Source organism: Mustela nigripes, chromosome X (genome assembly GCF_022355385.1).
Source record: "Mustela nigripes isolate SB6536 chromosome X, MUSNIG.SB6536, whole genome shotgun sequence".
NCBI classification, from domain to species: Eukaryota; Metazoa; Chordata; class Mammalia; order Carnivora; family Mustelidae; genus Mustela; species Mustela nigripes.
In genome coordinates, this window is record NC_081575.1 from 98,044,850 (window position 1) to 98,070,000 (window position 25,151).

A 25,151-nucleotide genomic window follows, 5' to 3' on the forward strand; every position below is an offset into this window, starting at 1 on the left:
ACTTTACAGGAAAGCTTTTATTTTTTTAAAATATTTAATTTATTTATTTGACAGAGATCACAAGTAGGCAGAGAGGCAGGCAGGGGGTGGGGGAAGCAGGCTCCCGGGTTAGCAGAGAGCCCAATGTGGGGCTCAATCCCAGGACCCTGAGACCATGACCTGAGCTGAAGGCAGAGGCTTAACCCACCGAGCCACCCAGTTGCCCCAGGTAGGAAAGGTTTTAATTACAGATTCAAGTTTTAAAGTAAGAGTAGTAGTATACTTAAGGTTTGTTCTTTTTTTTAAATTGAAGTACAAACATTGTAACATATAACATTGTATCAGCCCTACAACACATTGATTCCATATTTGTATGTATTGCAAGATGATGACCACAATAGGTTTAGTTAACATCTTTCACCATACATAGTTACTACCCCAGTGTTTTTCTTTTGATGAAGACTTTTAAGATTTACTGTCTTAGAAGCTTTCAAGTGTGCAATACTCTATTATTAACTATAGTTACCATGATGTACATTACATCCCCAGGATTTATTTTATAATTGGAAGTTGATACTTTTTGACCTCCTTCATCCATTCTGCCCACCATTGCTTGCTACCTCTGGCAGCCACTAATCTAATCTGTTCTCTTTATAAGCTTTTTTTTGGGGGGGGGGGGATTCTACGTATAAATGAGATCATACAGTATTTGTCTTTTTTATTATAAATAATGCTGCAGTGAATATGGGAGTTAGTGTTTTGGGGGTGGTTTGGGGTAGATACCCAGAAGTGGAATTGCTGGATCATATGGTAGTTCTGTTTTTAATCTGTTGAGAAACTTCCATACTGTTTTCCATGGAGGTGGCTCTATTTGCATTCCTACCAGCAGTGGACAGGGTTCCTTTTTCTCCACATCCTCACTAGCACTTGTTATTTTTTTTGTTTCTTGGTATTAACCATTCTGACAGGTGTGAGATAATAGCTCATTGTGGGGTGTTTTTTTTTCTTTTTCCACTTTTTAAAAAAAGTAAGCTCTACACCCAATGTGGGGTTCAAATTCACAACCCTGACATTGAGAGTTGCATGCTCTACCAACTGAGCAAACCTGGAGCCTCTTGTTATACGTTTTTTAAAAAAATATTTTATTTATTTGAGGGGTGTCTGGGTGGCTCATTCGTTAAGCATCTGCCTTCGGCTCAGGCCATGATCCCAGGGTCCTGGAATTAAGCCCCATATCAGGCTCCCTGTTTAGCGGGATCCTGCTTCTCCCTCTGCCTGCCACTCTCCCTGCTTGTGTTCCCTCTCTCGCTGTCTCTCTCTGTCATAAATTTAAAAAATCTTTTAAAAAAAAAGATTTATTTGACAAAGTGCCTGTGTTAGTGCACATGCAGGGGGAGAGGAAGAGCGAGAAGGAGAAGCAGGCTCCCTGCTCTGATGTGGGGCTGGATCCCAGGACTGGGATCATGACCTGAGCCACACAGGTGCCTCCTTGAGCTTTTGATTTGTATTTCCCTGATCGTTAATGATGTTGAGCATCTTTTCATGCAGCTGTAGGCCTTCTGCATGCCTTGCTTAGAAAAGTGCCTATTCAGAACTTCTGCCCATTTATAAATTAGGTTGTTTGGGTTTGTGGGTTTTTTGTTTTTTGTTTTTGTTTTTGTTATTGAGTTGTATAAGTTCTTTATATATTTTGGATATTAACTACTTACCAGAGATATGATTTGCAGATATTTTCTCCCATTCAGTAGGTTGCCTTTTCAAGTTTGTTGATGATTTCCTTTGCTGTGCAGAGCCTTTAGTTTGATGTAGTCCCACTTGTTTGTTTTGCTTTTGTTGCCTTTGGTTTTGGAGTCAGATCGAGAAAAATCTTCACTAAGTCCGATGTCAAGCTCATTATAGCCTGAAACCTGTTGTATGGTTTCATGTCTTAAACATCATGTTGTATGGTTTCATGTCTTAAACATTCATGTTTAATCCATTTTGACTTAATTTTTGGGTCTAGGATAAGATCATGATCCAGTTTCATTCTTTTTCAAGTAGCTGTTCAGTTTTCCTGACAGACTTTATTGAAGAGACTACTTTCCTCACTGTATGTTTTTGGCTCCTTTGTCATAAATTGATTGACTGTATATGCTTGAATGTATTTCTGGGCTGTCTGTCCTGTTCTCTTGGTCTATGTGTTTGTTTCTATGCCAATACAATACTCTTTTAATGACTATAGATAGCTTTGTAAGATAGCTTGAAATCAGCGAGTATGATGCCTTCATCCCTGTTCTTTTTTCTTAGGATTGCTTTGGCCATTTTTTAGGGTCTTTTGGAGGTCAATCCTACACATTTTAATATTGTTTATGTGAAATACCAAACCATCACTGGTATTTTGGAAAGGATTGTATTGACTCTGTGGATTGTTTTGGGTGGTTATGAATATCTTAACAATATTAGTTCTTCCAATCCACGAGCATGGTATTTCCTACCATTTATTTGTGTCTTCAATTTCTTTCATCACTGTCTTAATCCCATTACATAATATCATGTCATTTGCAGATAGTAAGAGTTTTACTTTTCCCTTACCAATTTGAATGCCTACTTTTTCTTGCCTAATTGGTCTGCTGAGATTACCAGTACTATGTTGAATCAAAGTGGTGAGATTGTGGACATCTTTGTGTTTGTTCCTTTGTTGGAGTGTGCTGTTATGTGAGAGCTTGTTATATATGACCTTTATTATATTGAGTTATGTTTCCTCTATACCTAAATTTGTTCAGATGTTTTATCATAAAAAGATAACTGATTTTTTTGCATCTATTGAGGTGATCATATATGATTTTTATCCTTTATTTTGTTAATGTGGTCTGTAACATTGATTTACATGCTTGTATCTCTGGAATAAATCTCACTCGATTCTGGTGTATGATCCTTTTAATGTATTGTTGAACTTGGTTTGTTACTATTTTTTTGAGGATTTTGCATCTGTGTTCATCAGTGATACTGGCCTATAATTTTCTTTGATTGTGATGTTCTTATTTAGTTTTGGTATCAGAGTAATGCTGGTCTTGTAAAATGAGTTTGGAAGTGTTCCCTTCTTTTCCATTTTTTGGGGGAAGAATTTGAGAATGATTGATACTCTTCTTTGAATGTTTAGTAGAATTCACTAGTGTCACTGCCTGTCCTGGTGTTTTGCTCATTGAAAGGTATTTGATTACTGATGCAATCTCCTTACTAGTAATAGTTCTTTTTTTTAAGATTTTATTTATTTATTTGGGGCGCCTGGGTGGCTCAGTAGGTTAAGGCCTCTGCCTTCGGCTCAGGTCATGATCTCAGGGTCCTGGGATTGAGTCCCACACCCGGCTATCTGTTCAGCAGGGAGCCTGCTTCCTCCTCTCACTCTCTGCCTGCCTCTCTGCCTACTTGTGATCTCTCTCTGGCAAATAAATAAATAACATCTTTAAAAAAAGATTTTATTTATTTCTTTGTTTGAGAGGGAGAGAGTGCATGTGCATGCACAAGCAGGGGAAGCTGCAGGCAGAGGGAGAAACAGGCTCCCCATTGAGCAAGGAGGCAGATGTGGGACTTGATCCCAGGACCCTGGGATCATGACCGGAGCCAAAGGCAGCAGCTTAACCAGCTGAGCCACCCAGGTGTTACACTAGTAATTGTTCTATTCACGTACTCTATTCTGCAATAATTTAGTCTTGAAAGGTTGTATGTTTCTAGGAATTAATTCATTTCTTCCAGGTTTTTCAGTTTACGTATAATTGTTTATTGTGGTCTCTTATGATCCTTTGTATTATTTATTTATTTATTTATTTGACAGACAGAGATCACAAGTAGGCAGAGAGGCAGGCAGAGGGAGAGGAGGAAGCAGGCTCCCCCGCCAAGCAGAGAGCCCTATGTGGGGCTTGATCCCAGGACCCTGGGATCACGACCTGAGCTGAAGGCAGAGGCCTTAATCCACTGAGCCACCCAGGTACCCCCCCCCCCACCGATTCTTTGTATTTATGTGGGATCTCTTGCATCCTCTTTGATTCTGTTTTTATATATTTGAGCCCTCTTTTTTTCTTGTTGAGTCTAGCTAAATGTTCTCAATTTTGTTATCTTTTCAGATAACTAGCTCTTCATTTTATTGATCTTTTCTGTTGTCTTTTTCATCTTTATTTCACTTATTTCTATTCTGTTCTTTGTCATTTCCTTCAGTCTATGAACTCTAGGCTTCCTCCCCTATCCCAGTTCCTTGGGGTGTAATGTTAAGTCATTTGAGATTTTTCTTGTCTTTTTATATAGGCATTTGTTGCTTTGAACTTTTCTGTTAGAACTGCTTTTTCTGCATTGCATAAATCTTGGCATATTTACATTTTCATTTGACTCAAAGTATTTCTTTTATTTATTTTTAAAAATCTTTAAAAATTTTTAAAGATTTTATTCATTTATTTGACAGAGATCACAAGTAGGCAAAGAGGTAGGCAGAGGGCGGGGGGGGGGGAAGCAAGTTCCCTGCTGAGCAGAGAGCCTAATGCAGGGCTTGATCCCAGGACCCTGAGATCATGACCTGAGCTGAAGGCACCCCTCAAGGGATTTCTTTAAAGTTTTTATTTAAGGGGTAGGCACCCCCGCCAAGCAGAGAGCCCGATGTGGGTGGCTCAGTTGTTAAGTGTCTACCTTCGGCTCAGGTCATGATCCCAGGGTCCTGGGATCAAGCCCTGTGTCAGGTTGCAGTCAAGTCCCTTGTCGGGCTCCCTGCTCAGTGGGGAGGCTGCTTCTCGCTCTCCTGCTCTCCCTGCTTGTGTTCCCTCTCACATTGTCTCTCTCTCTCTCTGTCAAATAAATAAATAAAATCTTAAAAAAATAGTTTTTATTTAAATTCCAGTTAGTTAACTTACAATGTAATAGTAGTTTCAGGTGTACAATACAGTGATGCAGCACTTGAATACATCACTTGATGCTCATCATAGGTGCACTTCTCAATCCCCTTCACCTGTTTCACTCCCCACCTCTCCCCTCTGGTAACCATCAGTTTGTTCTTTGTAGTTAAGATTCTGTTTCTTGGTTTGCCTCTCTTTTTTTCCTTTGCTCATTTGTTTTGCTTCTTAAATTCCACTTGAGTGAAGTTATATCATTTATCTTTCTCTGACTTTTTTTGCTTAGCATAATATTCTCTAGCTTTATTCACATCATTGCAAATGGCAGTATTTCATTCTTTTTTATGGCTGAGTAGTATTTCATTATATATTCCAGGAACCTCTATACTGGTTTCCAGAGTGGCTGCACCAGTTTGCATTCCCACCAATGGTGTAAGACTGTTCCCCCCTCTTTTTATTAATGATTTTATTTATTTATCTGACAGAAACACAGCGAGAGAGGGAACACAAGCAGGGGGAATGGGAGAGGGAGAAGCAGACTCCCTGCTGAGTAGGGAGCCCGACTCAGAGCTCGATCCCAGGACCCGGGGATCATGACCAGAGCTGAAGGCAGACGCTCAATGCCTGAGCCACCCAGGCATCTTGACAGTTTCCCTTTTTTTTATAGCCTCACCAGCACCTGCTGTTTTCCTGTGTTGATTTCAGCCATTCTGACAGGTGTGCAATGATCGCTCATTGTAGTTTTGAATTGCATTTCCCTGACAATGAGTGATGTAGAGCATCTTTTCATGTGTCTGTTGGCTGTCTGGACGTCTTCTTTGGAGACCTGTCTATTCATGTCTTCTGCCATTTTTTAACTGGATTATTCAATTTTGGGAGGTTGACTTTGATAAGTTCTTTGTATATTTCGGATACTAACTCTTCATCAGATGTCATTTGCAAAATCTTCTCCCATTCCATAGGTCACCTTTTTGTTTTATTATTTCCTTCACTGTGCACAAGCTTTTTATTTATTTATTACTGGTATTTTGGGATTACTTCCAAGCTTTTATTTTGATGTAGTCCTAGTAGTTTATTTTTGCTTTTGTTTCCCTTGCCTCTGGTAACATAACTAGAAAGAAGTTGCTATAGCTGATGTCAAAGAAGTTACTGCCTGTGTTCTCTTCTAGGATTTTTATGGTTTCAAGTGTTACATTGAAGTCTTTCATCCATTTTGAATTTATTTGTGTGTATGGTATAAGAAAGTTTTCTACTTTCCTTCTTTTGCATGTCGCCATCCAGTTTTCCAAAGACCATTTGTTGAAGAGACTGTCTTTTCCATTCGATATTCTTTCTTGATTTGTTGAAGGTTAATTGACCATATAGTTGGGATTTCCACTTTGTGACATGGGTCTATGGGTCTGTTTTTGTGTCAGTACCATACTGTTTTGATTACTGTACCTTTGTAATATAACTTGAAGTCTGGAATTATGATGTCTCCAACCTTGCTTTTCTTTTTCAAGATTGTTTTGCCTGTTGGAGGTCCTTTGTGGTTCTATACAAATTTTAGGATTGTTTTAGTCTGTGGGAAAAAAACCCTGTCAGTATTTTGGTAGGGATTGCATGAAATAATGTAGATTCTTGTCTTAATGTACTTCTTGATTTCTCTTTTTGATTTCTTTGTTAACTCATTCAGTGTTCGGTAGCACGTTGTTTAATCTCCACATATTTATGAATTTTCTGTTTTTCTTCTTTTAATTGATTTCAGTTTCATACTATTATAGTTGGAAGAAGATGTGTCTTTATTTTTTCTCACGACCATTTCTGAAGTTTCAAATGTATTGGCATTACAGTTACACTTTTTTGTCATTTAATGTGTACAGATTTCTTAGTGATAGTCCTCCCTTCTGTTCCTTTTTCAAACAGCTTTGAGTATACAATTTAATTTTTTTTTATTTGACAGAAAGAGAGAGAGGGCACAAGCAGGAGGAGCAAGGCTCCGGCTGAGCAGAGAGCCCAATAAGGGGCTCCATCCCAGGACCCTGGGATCATGATGTGAGCTGAAGGCAGATGCTTAGCCGACTGAGCCACCCAGGTGCCACTCAATTTAGTGGTTTTTAATACATTCATAGAGTTGTCCACCATCATCATAATCAATTTTAGAACATTTTCATCACCCCAGAAAGAAATCCTGCTCCCCTTTATCTCCCAAACTCTCTTCCCTCTTTATCAGCCTTAGGTAATCACAAGTCCTTTTTCCCCTTACAGAGTTGTTTATTCTGCAATATTCATATAAATGGAATCATATGATATTTGGTCTTTTGTGAACGGCTTTCTTTCACTTTTCATAATGCTAAGGTTTACCTATATTGTAACATTTATCAGTTTTATATTTTATTGCCAGAAAATACTACATTTTATGAATATGTCATTTTATTTATTCATTTATCAATTGATGGACATTTGGGTGATTTTTATTTTCTGGCTACCGTGGATAAAAGCTACCGTAATCATTCATGTACAAGTTTTCATGTGGTTGTCTATTTTTATTTCTCTTGGGCCTTTTTCATTTGTTACTGGATATATGTATCTCCCCCCCCCCGCTTTTAAAAATAATTTCCGTGGCATTTGGGTGGCTCAGTCGGTTAAGCATCTGCTTTCTGCTCAGGTCATGATCTTTGGGTCTGGGATCAAGTCCTGTGCTCAGCAGGGCGTCTGCTTCTCCATCGTCCCTCCCCCACATTCATGCTTCTGCATGCGAGCGCTCTCTCTCTCTTTCACTTTCAAAATAAATAAAATAAAATAAAATAATTTCTGTGGAGGTTTAGCAATTAGAGTAATTTTTTAAAAACAACAATAACAAAAAACCCATTTGGGGTGTTTTTCTGTCTTGTTAATATCTGCTTTTATGTTCATTATTTCCTTTTACTTATTTAGAATTTACTTTGCTTTTCTTATTCTAACTTCTTAACAGGGGTAGTTAGGTATAAATGTGCAACCTTCTATCCTTCCTAACACATGGATTTAAAACTATCATTTCAAGGGAGACAAACTGTAAGAGACTCTGGACTCCTGGAAACAAAACTGAGGGATACAGAAAGGGGGGTTAGGGGGATGGGGTAACCGGGTGATGGGTTTTGTGGTGAGCAGTGGGTGTTAAATGCAACTAATGAATTTGTTGAACACTATCTCAAAAACTAATGATGTACTATATGGTGGCTAACTGAACATAATAAAACTTGAAACAAAAAATTACATTTCACTTTCAAGTATTTACACGAATTCCATAATTTTGGGGGGTAATATTTTCATTATTTCCTATCACTTTCTGATTTCCATTGTTATGTCTTCTTTGATCCATGGGTTATTTAATAAAATTGTATTTCTTAAGTTCTAGTAATAAGAGAATTTTCTAAGTATGTGTATTTTGTAATTGGTTTCTGCCTTTATCACATTTTTCTTAGAGCACTTCCTTTGAGTGACTTTAAGATTCTTCAGATTTACTTTATGGTCAACCTGTGGTCATTTTCTGTAATGTAAGTGCTTGGCAAGTGTATGTTCTGTAGGTCTTGGATTCAGTGTTCTGTGTGTGCCTGTTGGTGAAGTTTGTTAACTGTGTTGTATCAGTATTATTACAGATTTTTCATCATCTTACTCTTTTAACTACCGAGAGAGATCTTTTTTTTATATAAAGATTTTATTTATTTGATAAAGACAAAGAGAACAAGCTGGGGGAGTGTCAGAGGGAAAGGGAGAAACAGGTCCCTGCCCAGCAGAGAGCCCAAGGTGGGGCTTGATCCTAAGACCCTGGGATCATTACCTGAGCTGTAGGTAGACGCTTAACCAGCTGAGCCACCCAGGGAATGGGGGAGAGATTTTTAAAACTGCCACTGTGATACTGACCTGTGTCTGTTTCTCCTAGTAATTGTATCCACTTTACCTATGTATATAATTTGAGGCCATGTTACTAGTTGCATACAAATTTAGTTAATTATATTGTTGTGGTGAATTAAATGTTTTACTGTTTTTGAAGTGACTCTTAAGTCTGGTGATGATTTTTCTTTGATGTCTGTTTTGTCTGAAACTAATTTAGCTATTGCATCTTTACTTTGGCTAATGTTTGCATGATGTATTTTTCTACCCTTTTAATTGTTTTTTTAAAAGATTTTATTTATCCATTTGACAGAGAGAGAGAGAGAGAGAGACAGTGAGCATGTGCATGAGCAGGGGGAGCGGCAGATGGAGAGGGAGAAGCAGGCTCCTTGCTGAGCAGGGAGCCGGATGCTGTGCTTGATCCCAGGATCCTGGGATCATGACCCAAGCCAAAGGCAGACAGACTCTTAACCAACTGAGCCACCCAGGTGCCCCTACTTTTAATCTTTTTGCATTATGTTTTGGATGGGTCTCTTGAAAGCAACATCTATTTTTTGGTTTTTTTTTTTTTAATTTTTAAAGACTTTATTTATTTATTTGACAGAGAGGGATCACAAGTTAGGCAGACGGGCAGGCAGAGAGAGGAGGGGAAGCAGGCTCCCCTCTGAGCAGAGAGCCTGATGCGGGGCTTGATTCCAGGACTCTGAGATCGTGACCCAAAGCCGAAGGCAGAGGCTTGATCCACTGAGCCACCCAGGTGCCCCTCTAGGTTTTTTTCTTTTTTTTCAAAAATCCAATCTGATAATCTTTAATGTTTTGGAGAACATTTAATTGATTCACATTTAATATGATTACTGGCATTTTGGGATTACTTCCAGTGTCACATTTCTGTTTCACCTGTTAGGTATTTTCTTTGTCTCTTCCTTTAGTTTGATTATCTTTTATATCACTTTTTCCATTATTGGTTCAAATATCACCTATTCACTTTAATTTTTTTTGTGATTACCCAGGGCTTACAGCATGTATATTTCACTTATCAAAGTTTAGTGTTAAGTGATACTTTTACTTTCCTCTTGGTTGAAGCAAGAATATTAGAACTCCTTAGTTCCATTTAACCACCTCCTGACATATATGCTTTTGTCATGTAACTTCACTTTCTGTATATATTTTTTTATAAAAGGTATACATATTTAATGTATATAACTTAGTTCAGAGAAAAGTTTCTGCGTGTATCTTAAATTCCACAAGACAATATTTTATACAGTGTTTTGTTAGGTTTTAAACTGCTTCCTTAAACTTTCATGAAAGTTTCTTCTTTTCTGTATCTCTGACCTTCCAGTTTGGATCAGTTTTCTTTTGCTTTATGATTTTTTGGGTTTGCTGGAAGTGAATTCTGTTTTTACTTGTCTGAAAATATATTTCATTTCCATTCTTGATGGATATTTTCTCTGCAGTTGTTGTTGGCAGTTGTTGGCAGTTGTTTTTCTTTCTGCTCCTCAGAAATTGTTTTAGCTTCCATGTTTGTTGTTACAAATTAAGCTATCTGAAGTGTTGCTTCTTTGAAAGTAATCTCCTCCCCCCTCATGCATTTAAGTTTTTCTTTGTTGATTGTGAGCTTGGAATTCATTGAGAATTTTTTAGAAGGTCTTATTTATTTATTTGAGAGAGAGAGAGCGAGAGAAAGAGAGAGGAAGTGCAGGAGCATGTGGCGGTACAGAGGGAGAGGGAGAAGCAGACTCCCTGCCTAACAGGGAGCCCGACATGGGGCTTGATCCCAGAACCCCAGCATCATGATCTGAGTGGAACCCAGAAGCTTACCTGACTGAAGCCCCGGGTGTTCCCATTGAGAATCTTTAGTATGTGGTCTGATATCATCTATCATTTTTGGAAAATTTCAGCTATTCATATATTGCTTTTGCCCCATACTGTTTTTTCTCCTGGGATTCCAATTAACTACATTGTATGGTAGACCTTCCACTGTACTCTAAGCTTTTTTTCTTCCTAATCTGTCTTTTGATTTACTATCCCACCGGCTTTAAACCTGTTTATTGAATTCTTAATTTTGGTTTTTGCATTTTTCAGTATCACGATTACTTTTTCTTTTAAAAAATCTTCTATGTCAATTTTTACGGTATTTTAGTTCATTGCTGGGTTCACGTTGTAATTTAAAAATCTCTATTTGGTAATTCCAGTATTTGGAGTCCCTCTGAGTCACTTTTTGTTGTTTGCTATTTGGCATTTGATCTTTATTTCTTGTCTCAAGTGTCTAGTTCTCAACTGTATGCTGGGCATTGGATTTGAAAGATCATTTTAGAAATTGAGACCAAGGATGTCTTCCAGAAAGGATTTATTTTTGTGGCATCTGGTTTGGTGTTTTTTTTGGGGGGGGGGGGGGGGGGGCGGGGAGAGAAGGAGCAGAGGGAGAAAATCTTAAGTAGGCTCTACACCCAGTGCAGAGCCCCACAGAAGGCTGGATCTCACAACCCTGAGATCATGACCTGAGCCAAAATCAAGAGTTAGATGCTTAACCACTTGAACCACTCAGGTGCCCCATATTTTTGTGACATCTGCTTGAGAGAATCCAGGATTACTTAGTCTCATCTCAACTTTTAAGACTTTTTCTTGGCCAACCAGTTGACTCAGGGCCAAATTCCATTCAGTGTATGCATTGATTGATTTCTTGTTCACCCTTACTAATATGGTACTGCTCTTCAGTTTCCTGACCTGAAGGTGGGAGAAGAGGATTTCCTTTTGTCCTTCTCAGCCTGTCAGGCTGTCAGATGCAGTTTAACCTAAGTTTCCTCTGAGTTGTTGGGTAACTTCTCAGAATCTTCTGATCCTTTAATCAATCCAAAAGCACTATCCTGTTGGTTCTTCAATCTTTTACAAAAGTCATTCCTTTTTTTAAAGATTTTATGTATTTATTTGTGTGTGAGAGAAAGATAACACATGAGAGGCATTGGAGAGGCAGAGGGAGAAGGAGAAGCAGACTCTCTGCTGAGGAGGGAGCCAGACTTGGGGCTCATTCCCAGGACCCTGGGATCATGACCTGGGCCAAACGCTGATGCCTAACTGATTGAGCCACCCAGGTGCCCCTGTAAGAGTCATTTCTTTTATTTTGTGTAGTTCTGTTTATATGTCTTCAGCAGGAAGATTGGTTTAAATCAAGCAATGTGCCATAACCAAAAGAGGAGGTCCTTCTGTTGGCTCTTTATGGCAGAATATGCTTTTGTTATGTTTCTCTAAGAGTTCAGACTCAGCCCCTAGTTCTCTTTTAAGTTTTGTTTTATGTATTTGTACTCACTTGGATAATTATATACATTTGTATTAAAAGGTTATGTTCTGTGTGTGTGTGTATAAATTATAAAGAAACTTTTACCAGAATACTCAGTGTTTTAAGTCTCTTCAATGTTGGGCAGTTTCTAGACCTTGACAATGGACACATTTGTTGTATTTAAGTTTCAGCTAAAAATAGTGTCTGGAATGAGTCTCAGAACATGAATCCCTCTTAATTGCTCTTGAAAATGGGATATGCAGTATTAACTAATTTTTTTTATGTTGTGGAAAATAATGCTTTCCTAGCTACACTTTTACCATCATTACATCTTTCTTAGTTTATCTCTTTGTAGGTATTATATATATCTGTCCTTTTGAAAATAGAAAGATGCCATTCTGCAGAGATGCCTTTTTGCTGTCCTGTGAGAGCTCTCAAACAGCCTCATAAATTAATATAGTTATTTGCAAGTGAGGAACATTTTCCTTCTTTGTGTAGTTTCCATAATAGCCTGGTAAAGTGGTGATAGTTACGTGTATTACACAAAGGGTTAGATAATAGGGCCTAAGAGAAATTAAGTGACTTGTCTGTTGCCTTATACCTGGTTAAGGGCATATGTCCTTTGTGACCATTAGGGCATTTTTTTTTTCATCTCTTGTGACCCGTTAAAACTTGCCTATAGATACTCACTGATTGCCTAGTTTTGTCATGTTAATGCTTTTTTCTTTCTGTAAACTAAACGGCAGAATGACTTCATAATTCATGTCCTAAGGATTGAGACAATTGGGAGATTATGCCTTCATATCTGAGCTTCAGTGACTCCCCCACCCCTGCCCCACCCCCTTCCACTAGCTCTGGAATTTGCCAACTCTTCTGCCCTGTTGGAAAGCTTGCTTTTGTTACTGTCTTTTCTTATCCCCACGTGTATAGTCAGTCCTTTCCCTCTCTTTAGACATGCTTCTGTTTTTCCACTTCTGAGAGATACCTTTCTTTTTTTCTGACACATTTGCCATCCTTATTCTTCTTATGGTTAAAATCAAACTCTAACTCCCTTACTGGATATCTTCTGTAAGGCTTTTTTTCTTGCTTCTCTAATCACTCGATTAAAATCCTAGTAAAAATCTTGTTTGCGCTGATCATTTGAATCTTAGGGAGAACAAAAAGCTTTTCTCCCTTGGACCTTTTTTTGCAGCAATAGAGTCACTGCTTCACCAGAAGTATGGTGCTTCTGCATGGTGCTTACATCTCACTTCAATGCTCTTGATTGGGTAACCTTGAACAGTTATCTTTTATTGGGTCTGTGAATGTCAAATGTTCTTGTTTACTTGGAGTATATTCAGTTACATAGTGTTCATTTACTACATGTTTAAGGGTATGAGGATGTGGCCTCATTCAGTATTACTCCATTTTCTTTCAAGAACTATTTTTTTTTAGATCCCTGTCTAAGGGTTCTTTTCTTGAAAGTTCATTTATTACTTTTGCCTCCTGTCCTACTGACAAATCTGTCATGCATTGACATATTGATAGATCTGGGTGGTTCAATTGGTTAGGCATCTTACTGTCGATTTCGGTTCGGGTCATCGTCTCAGGGCCCTGAGATTGAGTCCCCCTGTGAGGCTCTGCACTCTCTGGGGGGGGTCCCCTCTTCTCCCTCACCCTCTGCCCCTCTGTCCCTGTTCTGCCACATGAGTTCTCGCTCACTCTCCGATCTTTAAAAACAAAAATAAAATTTTGATAGAACTGTGACTGGTGCCATCATCTTTTTGGATATCCTCATCAGAACTTTTGCATTTTCCCCCTTCCTTTTTTAAAATCTTGTATCTATTTTGTTGTCTGCTTTGGTTATTTTTCTTTGGTTAACTGGTTATTTCGTTTCTTTCGTTTGGTTATTTTTCTTTCGTTTGCTTTACCTGAACCCATCTCTCCTTTCTCTGAACTCTGTTATTAGTGTATGGATTATGTTCTTTTTCACCAGCTCAGGTGGAAGCTTTAAACCGGGAATGGGCTTCCCAGTCTTCCTTTACCACTTACTGCAGAGCCTGCATATAATAACTTTTCAATAAATACTTAAATTAATATGTGCAGTATAATCAGTTATAAATGATAATGTGATCATTATAATTAATAATACGGTTACTAACATTAGTATTAAATTGATAGTTAAAATAAATAGTGTTGGCTTTTTAAGGATTTTATCTTTGGACTGTGGACTGCCTTAAGAACTCTTGCAGTAGTCTTATATCTGCAGCTTTTTTTGCGGTCTCTAAAAAGTAATGAAAGTGTTCTTTTAAATGTTAATTTGAATTCATTGTTGTTTTCTCCTTAGACTCTGCAGTGACTCTATTTGATTGCTTTTATTTTAACCCTTTTTGTGAACATTTTGAAGATTTGATTTATTTATTTGATAGACAGAGATCACAAGCAGGCAGAGAGGCAGGCAGAGAGAGAGGAGGAAGCAGGCTCCCTGCTGAGCAGAGAGCCCGATGCGGGGCTGGATCCCAGGACCCTGGGACCATGACCTGAGCCGAAAGCAGAGGCTTTAACCCACTGAGCCACCCAGACGCCCCAACATTTTGAAATGTACACTAAGTTTAGTGAACCTCTGTGCTGTGGTCATCAACATTTCACCATACTTGTTTCCTCATCCCCTACTCCACTATTTTGCTGAGGATTTATAGCGTATCTAAGACATTATTTTATTCCTAAATAATATGTCTCCAAAGCAGCACATTATCTTGCATTACTGCAATTTATGATCATATACAACACACCTGATAATGATTTCTTTTTTAAAAAAAGATTTTATTTATTTACTTGACAGAAATCACAAGTAGGCAGAGAGGCAGGCAGAGAGAGAGGGGGAAGCAGGCTCCCTGATGAGCAGAGAGCGTGATGTGGGGCTCGATCCCAGGACCCTGGGATCATGACCTGGGCAGAAGGCAGAGGCTTTAACCTGCTGAGCCACCCAGGCACCCTTGATAATGATTTCTTAATAGCTTATATGATATTTAGTCCATGTTCGAGTTTCCCCAGTTCTCTAAAAAACTTTTCTATGTAGTTTGTTTGATTTGTTGCAGGTTCAGGTGATAACATCCTGATCCCCTCATGGAACCCCACTTTTTACCTCATTCTTTTATCATCCATTGATTACCAGTGCATGGATTAGTTATTTAATTAAAAATTAGGAAATTGAGGGGTGCCTGGCTGGCTGAATTGGTAGAGCATGTGAGGCTTGATCTTGGGGTTATGTGTTCAAGCCCCACATTGGGGGTAGAGTTTACTAAGTAAATAAATAAATAAAACAAAGTAGTGATTTTTCTAATTTGGTCACTTCTGCCATTATTAGCTGTACTCTTTCTCTGTAGAAGATTTTTCCTCATTTTAATAGGGCTACTTGGTTAACCTGAAATATCTAATCCGTTTTTGAGCTGTTAACACCTCTTGGGGAACTCAAGACTGCTTTCTTCTTTTTCAAATTGCTGTATAAGTAGTGTACAATGTTATATTAGCTTCAGGTGTACAATACACTGATTCAACAATTCTTTGTATTACTCAGTGCTCACCATAAGTGTAGTCACCATCTTGTCACCAAACAACATTATTACAATGTAACTGGCTATATTCCTTATGTTACTTTTCATTTAAGTGACTTAACTTATTTTATAACTAGAAGTTTGTACATTTTACTCCCTTTTGTTTCAACCATTCCCCCACCCACCTCCCGTATGGCAACCATCAGCTTGTTCTCTGCATTTAAGAGTCTGTTTTACTGTGTTTTGCTTTTTAGATTCTACATGTAAGTGAAATCATATGGTATTTGTCTTTCTCTGACTTACTTCACTTAGCACAGTACCTTCTAGGTCCCCATCTATGTTGTCTCAAATGCCAAGATACAATTTTTTATGGTTGAGTAATACTCCATTACTCGCACACACATACATACACACTGCATCTTCAGTGGTTCGTTCATCTATGGATGGGCACTTGGGTTGTTTCCATATCTTGGCTATTGTAAATAATGCTGCAGTAAACACAAGGGTGCAGATATCAAATTAATATTTTCATTTTCTTTGGGTAAGGACCCAGTAGTGGAATCACTGTATTATATAATATTTCTATTTTTAATTTTTTGGGGAACCTCCATACTGTTTTCCACAGTGGCTATACTCATTTATATTTCCACCAACAATGAGTGAAGATTCCCTTTTCTCTACATCCTTTCCAACACTTGGTATTTCTTGGCTTTTTGAAATAGCCATTCTGACAGGTTTAAGGTGGTATCTCATTGTGATTGGCATTTCCGTAATGACTGAACATCTTTTTTTTTTTTTTAAGATTTTATCTATTTATTTGACAGAGAGAGAGATCACAAGTAGGCAGAGCAGCAGCAGGCAGAGAGAGGGGGAAGCAGGCTCCCTGCTGAGCAGGGAGTCCAATGCAGGGCTTAATCCTAGGACCCTGAGACCATGACCCGGGCCAAAGGCAGAGGCTTAACCAACTGAGCCACCCAGGTGCCCCTGAACATCTTTTTATGTGACGTCCATTTGTATATCTTTTTTGGAAAAATGTCCATTGAGGTCTTCTCATTTTTTAATCAGATTACTTGAGGGGTTTTTTTGGCCTTGAGTTGTTAGATGTTCTTTTTATATTTTGGATATTAGCCCCTTATCAGTTAATGTATTTGCAAGTATCTTTTTTCATTCTGTAGGTTGCTTTTTCATTTTGTTGATGCTTTTCTTTGTTGTGTAAAAGCCTGTTATTTTGGTGTAGTTCCAATAGTTTAATTTTGCTTTTGTTTCCCTTGCCTGGGGGACATATCTAGAAAAATGTTGCTAAGCCTGATGTCTCTGAAATTGCTAGCTATGTTTTCTTCAAGGAGTTTTGTATTTTCAGGTTTTAGATTTATGTCTTCAATCCATTTTGAGTTTATTTTTGTGTATGGTGTAAGAAAGTGGTCCATTTTCGTTGTTTAGCCTGTAGCTTGTTCGGTTTTCCCAGCATCATTTATTAAAGAGACTCCTTTCCCCATTGTATACTCTTACCTCCTTTGTCATAGATTAATTGACTAAGTGTGGCTTTATTTCTATGCCTTCTATTTTGTTTCTTTGATCTATGTATCTGTTTTTGTGCCAGTAGCATAGTGTTAATTATTACAGCTTTATAGTATGTCCTGAGATCTGGGATTTTAGTACCTCCAGGTTTGTTCTTTCTCAAGATTGCTTTGGCTTGTCACGGTGTTTAGTATTATTTGTTCTAGTTCTGTGAAAAATGCTCTTGGTATTTCAATAGGGATTACAGTGAATGTATAGATTTCTTTGGGTATTATGGATATTTAAAAATATTAATTATTCTAATCCCTGAGCACGAAGTATCCTTCCATTTGTGTCTCTTCAGTTTCTTTCATTGGCGTTTTATAGTTTTCAGAATACAGGTCTTTCACATTCTTAGTTAAGTTTATTTGTAGGAATTTTATTCTCTTTGGTGAAATTAAATGGAATTGTTTTAATTTCTGTTTCTACTACTTCATTATTAATGTGTAGAAATGCAACATATTTCTGTATATTAATTTTATATCCTGCAACTTACTGAGTTCATTGATCAGTTCTAATAATTTTTTGGTGGAAGCTTTAGGGTTTTTTCTATGTAGTATCACGTCAACTGCAAATAGGTTTACTTATTCTCTACAACTTTGTGCCCCCCCTTTTTTTTCTTTTTCTTGTCTGACAGATCTATGTTGAGCAAAAGTGGTGAGCGTGGACATCCTTGTCTTCCTGATCTTAGAGGAAAAGTTCTCACTTTTTCATCATTGAGTATGCTGTTAGCTGTGGGTTTTTATATGTGTGTTTTATTGTGTTATGGTATGTTCACTCTCATCCTACTTTGTTGGGAGTTTTTATCGTGAGTGGTTGTGGTACTCTGTCAAGTGCTTTTTCTGCAACTGTTGAGATAATCATAAGGTTTTTTATCCTTTCTCTTGATTATTTGATGTCTCATTGATTTTTGAGTATTTTACCACCTTTGCATCCCTGGAATAAATCCTACTTGATCACAGTGAATGATTCTTTTAATGTAATAATGAATTGGTGTGCTCACATTTTGTTGAGGATTTTTCATTTCTTTTCATCAGGGATATTTCTCTGTAATTTTCTTTTATTCTAATATCTTCATCTGGTTTTGGTATCAGGGTTCTGCTGGTCTCATAGAATGATTAGGGAATTTTTTTTCCTATTTTTTGGAATACTTTGTTCAGGATAGGTATTAACTTTTTATTTATTTTTTTAAAAATATTTTTCTGGCAAAGAATTTTATTTTTTTTTAAGATTTTATTTATTTATTTGACAGAGAGAGATTACAAGTAGGCAGAGAGGCAGTCAGAGAGAGGAGGAAGCAGGCTCCCTGCTGAGCAGAGAGCCCGATGTGGGGCTCGATCCCAGGACCCTGGTAACATGACCTGAGCCAAAGGCAGAGGCTTTAACCCACTGAGCCACCCAGGCACCCCGGTATTAACTCTTTAAATAATTGGTAGAATTCACCTGTGAAGCTATGTGGATCTAGACTTTCGCTTTTTGTAAGTTTCTTGATTACTGATTTGGTTTTATCTATTATAGTAATCATTCTGTTCAAATATTCTATTTCTTCCTGATTCAGTTTTAGAAAATTGTATGTTTCTAGGAATTTAGCCATCTCTTCTAGGTGTCCATTTTCATGCTGCATAATTTTTGGTAGTAGTCTTTCTCTCTCTTTTTTTTTTTTTTAAGATTTTATTATTTATTTGACAGACAGAGATCACAAGTAGGCAGAGGCAGAGAGAGAGAAAGGAGGAGGCAGGCTCCCCGCTGAGCAGAGAGCCCGATGCAGGGCTCAATCCCAGGACCCTGAGATCATGACCTGAGCTGAAGGCAGCGGCTTAACCCACTGAGCCACCCAGGTGCCCCAGTCTTTCTCTCTTTTTTAAAGATTTTATTTATTTATTTGATAGAGATCACAAGTAGGCAGAGAGGCAGGCAGAGAGAGAGGCAGAGGCAGATGTAGGGTTCCCGCTCAGCCGAGATCCTGATGTGGGGCTCCATCCCAGGAACCTGGGATCATGATCTGGGCTGAAGGCAGAGGTTTTAGCTCACTGAGCCACCCAGGCGCCCCTTGGTAGTAGTCTGTTACAGTCCTTTGTGTTTTTGTGATGTCAGTTTGTTACTTCTCTTTCATTTCTGATTTATTTGAGCTCTCTTTTTTTATTGATGAATCTGGCTAATGGTTATCAATTTTATCTTTTAAGAACAAGCTCCTCATTTTATTGATCATTTTTTTATTGTAGTCTCTATGTCATTTATTTTTCCTGTAGTCTTTACTATTTCCTTCTTTCTACTAGTTTTGGGCCTTGTTTTTTCTAGCTTCCTTAGGAATAAGGTTAGATTGTTTATCTGACATTTTTCTCATTTCTTGAGGAAGGCCTGTATTGCTATAAATTTCCCTCGTAGAACTGTTTTTGCTGCATCCCAAAGATTTTGGACCAACATATTTTCATTTTCATATGTCTCTATGTATTTTTTGATTTCCCATTTGATTTCTTGGTTGACCCATTTTTTTAGTATCATGTTGTTTTAGCCTGCGTGTATTTGTGTTTTTCCGGAATTTTTTCTTGTAATTGATTTGTAGTTTCATACTGTTTTGGTTGGAAAAGATGGTTGATGTGTTTTCAGTTTTCATTGAGACTTGTTTTGTGGCCTTACATGATCTATTCTGGAGAATGTTCCATGTGCACTTGAAGAGAATGTGTATTCTGTTTTGGGATGGAATGTTCTGTGCATATCTGTTAGGTCTGTCTGGTCTAATGTGCTGCTTAAAGCCATTCTTTCCTTTTCATTTTCTGTCTGAATGATCTATCTGTGGATGTAAGTGGGGTGTTAAAGTTCACTACTATTATTACTGTCTTTTTCTCCCCTTTCTGTCTGTTAATAATTGGTTTACGAATTTTGGTTCTTCTATGCTGGGTGCATAGATATGTACAACTTTTATATCCTCTTACTGCATTGTTTCCTTTATTATTATGTATGGCTTTTGTCTCTTGCTACAATTTTCATTTTAAAGTCTATTTTGTCTGATATAGGTATTGCTACCCTGGCTCTTGTACATAGTAAGTTTTTGTTTGTTTGTTTTGTTTTGTTTTGTTTTTTTAAATAGGCTCCACACCCAGTGTGGAGCACAACACGGGGCCTGAAACCATGGCCTGAGATTAAGACCTGAGCTGAGCTGAAATGAGAAGGTCAGAGCCTTAACTGACTGAGCCACCCAATTTCCCGATATACTCTGGCTTTTTTTGTTTGTTTGTTTTCTCACTTGATTTGTATGATAAATGCTTTTCCATCCCTTCACTTTCAGTCCACATGTGTCTTTAGTTCTGAAGTGAGTGTCTTGTAGACTGCATATAGATGAATCCTGTTTTTTTAATTCATTGACCTGGTATCTGTTTTTTTTTTTTTTAAATAAGTAGGCCCCACACCCAGCATGAGGTTTGAACTCATGACCCTGAGATCAGGAGTTGCATGCTGTGCAGACTGAGCCATCCAGGTGCCCCTTACCTTGTATCTTTCTATTGGCGCTTTAGTCCATTTGCATTTAAAGTAATTATTGATAGGTATGTACTTATTTCTGCTTTCTTCTTTATGTATATTTATATATATTCACTGGCATTTATGATCAGGTATTTTTCTTTTTTCGTATTTTTGAGTGTTAGGTGATTGACTTTGTGAGTTGGGTTATGGGTTATGGTTAAAGACTCCCCAGTCTTTAGTGAGCAGTTGTAGTTCTTTTTTTTTCTTTTTTAATTTTATTTTGTAATTTTTTAAAAGATTTTATTTATTTACCTGACAAAGATCACAAGTAGGCAGAGAGGCTGGCAGAGATAGAGGGGGAAGCAGGCTCCCCACTGAACAGAGAGCCCGATGTGGGGCTCGATCCCAGGACTCTGAGATCATGACCTGAGCTGAAGGCAGAGACTTAATCCACTGAGCCACCCAGGGGTACCTCTTTTTTTTTTTTTAAGATTTTATTTATTTATTTGACAGAGATAGCCAGTAGGCAGAGAGGCAGGCAGAGAGAGAGAGAGAGAGAGAGAGAGGGAGAAGCAGGCTCCCTGCCAAGCAGAGAACCAGATGTGGGGCTCGATCCCAGGACCCTGAGATCATGACCTGAGCTGAAGGCAGAGGCCCAACCCACTGAGCCACCCCTGCACCCTGAGCAGTTGTAATTCTATTGAGAAGGTATATCAGGTGACAAAGAACCATATACCCTCTTTGCTGTTGGGCTTTGCTGTAAGGGTGTGGTGCTCATTTGGGGTGTGGAAATCTGAAAAATTCCTTTACCAGAGAATAACTTAGACATGGTATGGAGTCATTTAAATTTTAAGACCTATGGCTCTTAAAGAACCTGAAATCCATTAAATTTTAATGGCTAGTATAAATGGGAAGCTACCAGGACCCCTGATGGTTTGCCAGGGCTGCAATTAAAGTTCTTCTTGCTAGCTTTCTGGGAAGACAAAACCTCAGAAAATCTTTGCCCTAATCCTAACCCTCTGCTGTTGATAGATCTCCCTTAGGTACTAAAAGCGACTTAGTGGGAAGGGGACCAAGGTGACTGATTTACTCAGGTGAACTTCCTGTTAGTGCTGATGGAACATCAACCTTATTTACTGAAATTTCAGGTAGTAAAGGTGTACAAACAAATGCTTTCTGTTTCATGACCTTGTATTTATTTGCTGTATAACTTGCTTATGCTCTTTTCTTTAAACCTTTCATAGTTGAAATCTTACCTGTTTGGTCTTTAATTTTTTTTAGCATAGTGTCTGCAGCCTTTTGTCAAGTTTTTCACCGTGAACTGTTGTGTGTCAAACTGGACAAGTTATCTTAGTTGAAGATTCATCATTTTGAAAAATTGGAGGTAAGGAGTTTATATCTATATCTATATATATATATATATATATATGTCTTTATTTCTGTAGTTATTAGAGCAAAAACCTTTTTTGAAATCTAATTTGTATTGCTCTTAGCATCGTTGTTTATTTTATCCCCTCACCCCCATCCTTTTTGTTGATTGAAGAGCAAAGATGAGAAAATAAAAGATGTCTAGGTAACTTCAGGTGTCCAGGCCCTAATTCAGGACCTTGAGGGAGGCGTGTGTACATTTCATCTTTTTTTTTTATTAGAAACCTCACCAGCCCCGACGGAAAGGGTAACTTAGAATTTGATTTTGAATTAAAGGGGCAAATCCCGCCCAGGTTCCAGACACCCAGTGATTGTGGCTGGAGCTGGGAAAGCTTTGAAGCCCTGCCCTCAGGAGTAACTGAGTGTGGAGTGTGTATATGCTGACCTTCCAATTCTCTGGTTTTTATTGTAATTTTTCTTAGAGGTCCATGTTCAGTAACCAAGTTGTATAGATGATAAATCTAGTATTAAAACAAATATGGGTATAATTTTTTAAATAGTATTGTAGTATCCTTTTTACTTTGAGCCATTGGTAGATCTGTTTCAAGACAGTATAATAATATCACCTTTGATTTCTATTGAGATAGTTTATTTTTCCACCTTACACAAACGTTCCTAACCTTTTCTTAAGAAAACGCATTTATTTATTTATTTATTTATTTGACAGACAGAGATCACAAGTAGGCAGAGAGGCAGGCAGAGAGAGAGGAGAAAGCAGGCTCCCTACTGAGCAGAGAGCCTGATTCGGGACTCGATCCCAGGATCCTGGGATCATGACCTGAGCGGAAGGCAAAGGCTTTAACCCACTGAGCCACCCAGGTGCCCCATGTTCCCACTCTTTTAAAAACATCTGTTTCCTGGGATAGCTGGATGGCTCAGTCACTAAGCGTCTGCCTTCGGTGCAGGTCATGATCCCAGAGTTCTGGGATCGAGTCCTATATCGGGCTCCCTGCTGGGTGAGAAGCCTGCTTCTCCCTCTTCTACTCCCCCAGCTTGTGTTCCCTTTCTCACTGTCTTTCTCTGTCAAATAAATAATTAACACCTTTAAAGAAATAAATAAAACTGTTATATATATTAGATATATAATATACATATTATGTATATGTTACATATATATTATATTATATATACATATATACATATATACATATTATATACATATTATATATGTTATATATAACATATATGTATATTATATATATGTGTTATTTATTATTATTGTTATATATATACTGTTTCCTAGTATAATAACATGTGGGTGTGGGTGTGTTGTGAATTGAACACTGGACAAGATTTATGAGGCCTGTTTTATAAACTTTTTTAGCAAATTTTAAAATCCCTGTGGCCTTCAGTTACCTCCTTGTGTAAAACAAGGGGATTGTACTGAGTTGGACTTAGAGTTTCTCAACCTTGGCACTATTGATATTTGGGACCAGATAATTCTTTCTTGCCAGGGCCTGTTCTGTGCCTGCAGGATGTTGAGCAGTGTCTTTGGCCTCTGCCTACCAAATGCCAGTAGCATCCCTCTCCAGTATGACAACTAAAATTGTCTCCAAACATTTCCAAATATGCCTTTTTGGGCAAAATCATCCCCAATTGGGAGCCACTTGGTTACATGATGTATAGAGTTCCTTCTAATGTTCTATTTCTGTTCTTATTTCAAAGAACCCTATTCTTTGCAACCCAGCTTAAATGTCATCTCTTCGATGAAGCTTTCATTCATACTCTTTTTCCTTGTCTTACTTTAATTGTTTCTGTATCTGAAAGCTTATTATAGTACTTAATCCCACTCTACTATAACTGCCAGTGTGTTTCTTTGAGGGGGCATGGGTCTTTTCTACCTCTAAGATGTGTGCTCAGATTTTGTTAAATGAATGAACAGTGGGTTTGGGAGGATTGTCAGATTTGTCATTGTTAAATAAATGATTATAAGTAGTACTTTGTTTATCTTTCATACCTTTCCAGTAGGAAATACCCATGGTTTGTGATCTTGAATTTCTGAGTTTAGGACACTGATTACTTAAAAAAAAACTTTTTAGAAGGTAGGAACCTCTGGTAGTATGTGAGGGAGACACACAAAACACATTGAGGCTGCATTTGAGAAAGATACAGTCACAGAAAAATTCATAACATTAAGAGTTTTTTCGGCTTTTATGTCCAGATGTTCCTCAACTCCATTTGGTTAATTAGAAAGCTACCCATCTATTAAGATGAAAGTAAAATGGAAAGGTAGTAAATATTCTTTATTATTTAACCTATAATACCTCATTCTAAGTCAGTATTTCTTATAACAACCCACAGTAAAAAAACCAAACCAAAACAAACCCCTAAAAACACATTTACATCATTATTTAATACATATCTATACCTCAAATAAATTTTTTGAGTAACTGTTTATCATTACTATGTATAAAGCACTCTGATGCTTTCTATGATACTTCTTTTCTTTTTCTAAAATGCTTGTCATCATCCAATAAATTTATTACACAATTCACTAATAGGCCACAACTTGCCATTTGAAAAACACTGTTCTAAGTAATCTCTTTAATAAAATGTAGAGATGATCTGCCTTTAGCATGTGTTACCCATCAATTGTCCTGTCTTTCTTTTTAAATAATGCCATTTAAGAATTGATCTAATAAAGGCCTTGGAGTGGGGAGGGACGGTCAGCCAAGAGAGCGGCACCCGGGTCCTGTGCTGAACCTGAGCCTGCCGGACGGGAGGCAGCCCAACCACAGCCTCGACCTTAGACCTGCCAGCATGGCTGGCTGGACCATATGGACTGAGACCCAGAGCTGGGGTAAGGATGACATCAAGAAAGGGATGGCAAGCATCAGGAAGGTCTGGAGATGGGAGAAGTCCTGAGTGACTGTGTGCGACATTTTCCTTCATATCTTCGAGTGGGTGCTAGTAGTGGACTCCAAGGAAGAAGAGTGACAGAGGGCAGGTGGGGGTGTAGAGGAATCCTAAGGCCTAGGGTGGCAAGGTGGGGGCACCAGTCCCCAGGGGCGGGGTTGCCCTTTCATCCTGTTGGATTTCCGTGAGAACCATAATCAGTTTCCATTCGGAAGGCTCCCTGCAAAACGGCACTGATCCCAGCCCTGGGGGCATCTGCCAGCCCAGCTGCCCTTTGTCACCTCCCAGACTACCAGAAGGGGTTCCAGAGGGTGCTCGGCCCCCACGGCTGGTCTAAAGAGAGCCATCCCGGGAGCATTA

General features: G+C 38.2%; 1 protein-coding gene across 5 annotated transcripts in view; it reads left to right on the forward strand.

The window, feature by feature from the left end:
• The window catches only part of TAB3 (TGF-beta activated kinase 1 (MAP3K7) binding protein 3), a 90,104-nt gene that overhangs the window by 11,382 nt on the left and 53,571 nt on the right, over positions 1 to 25,151 (forward strand). For 4 of the 5 annotated variants that reach the window (XM_059384764.1, XM_059384768.1, XM_059384767.1 and 1 more), the window contains exon 2: positions 21,789 to 21,891. The gene's annotated coding sequence lies outside the window, so the exon portion shown is untranslated. Of the gene's footprint in view, positions 1 to 21,788; positions 21,892 to 24,563; positions 24,736 to 25,151 lie in introns of all 5 variants that reach the window. The other variant, XM_059384765.1, reaches the window with a different exon arrangement.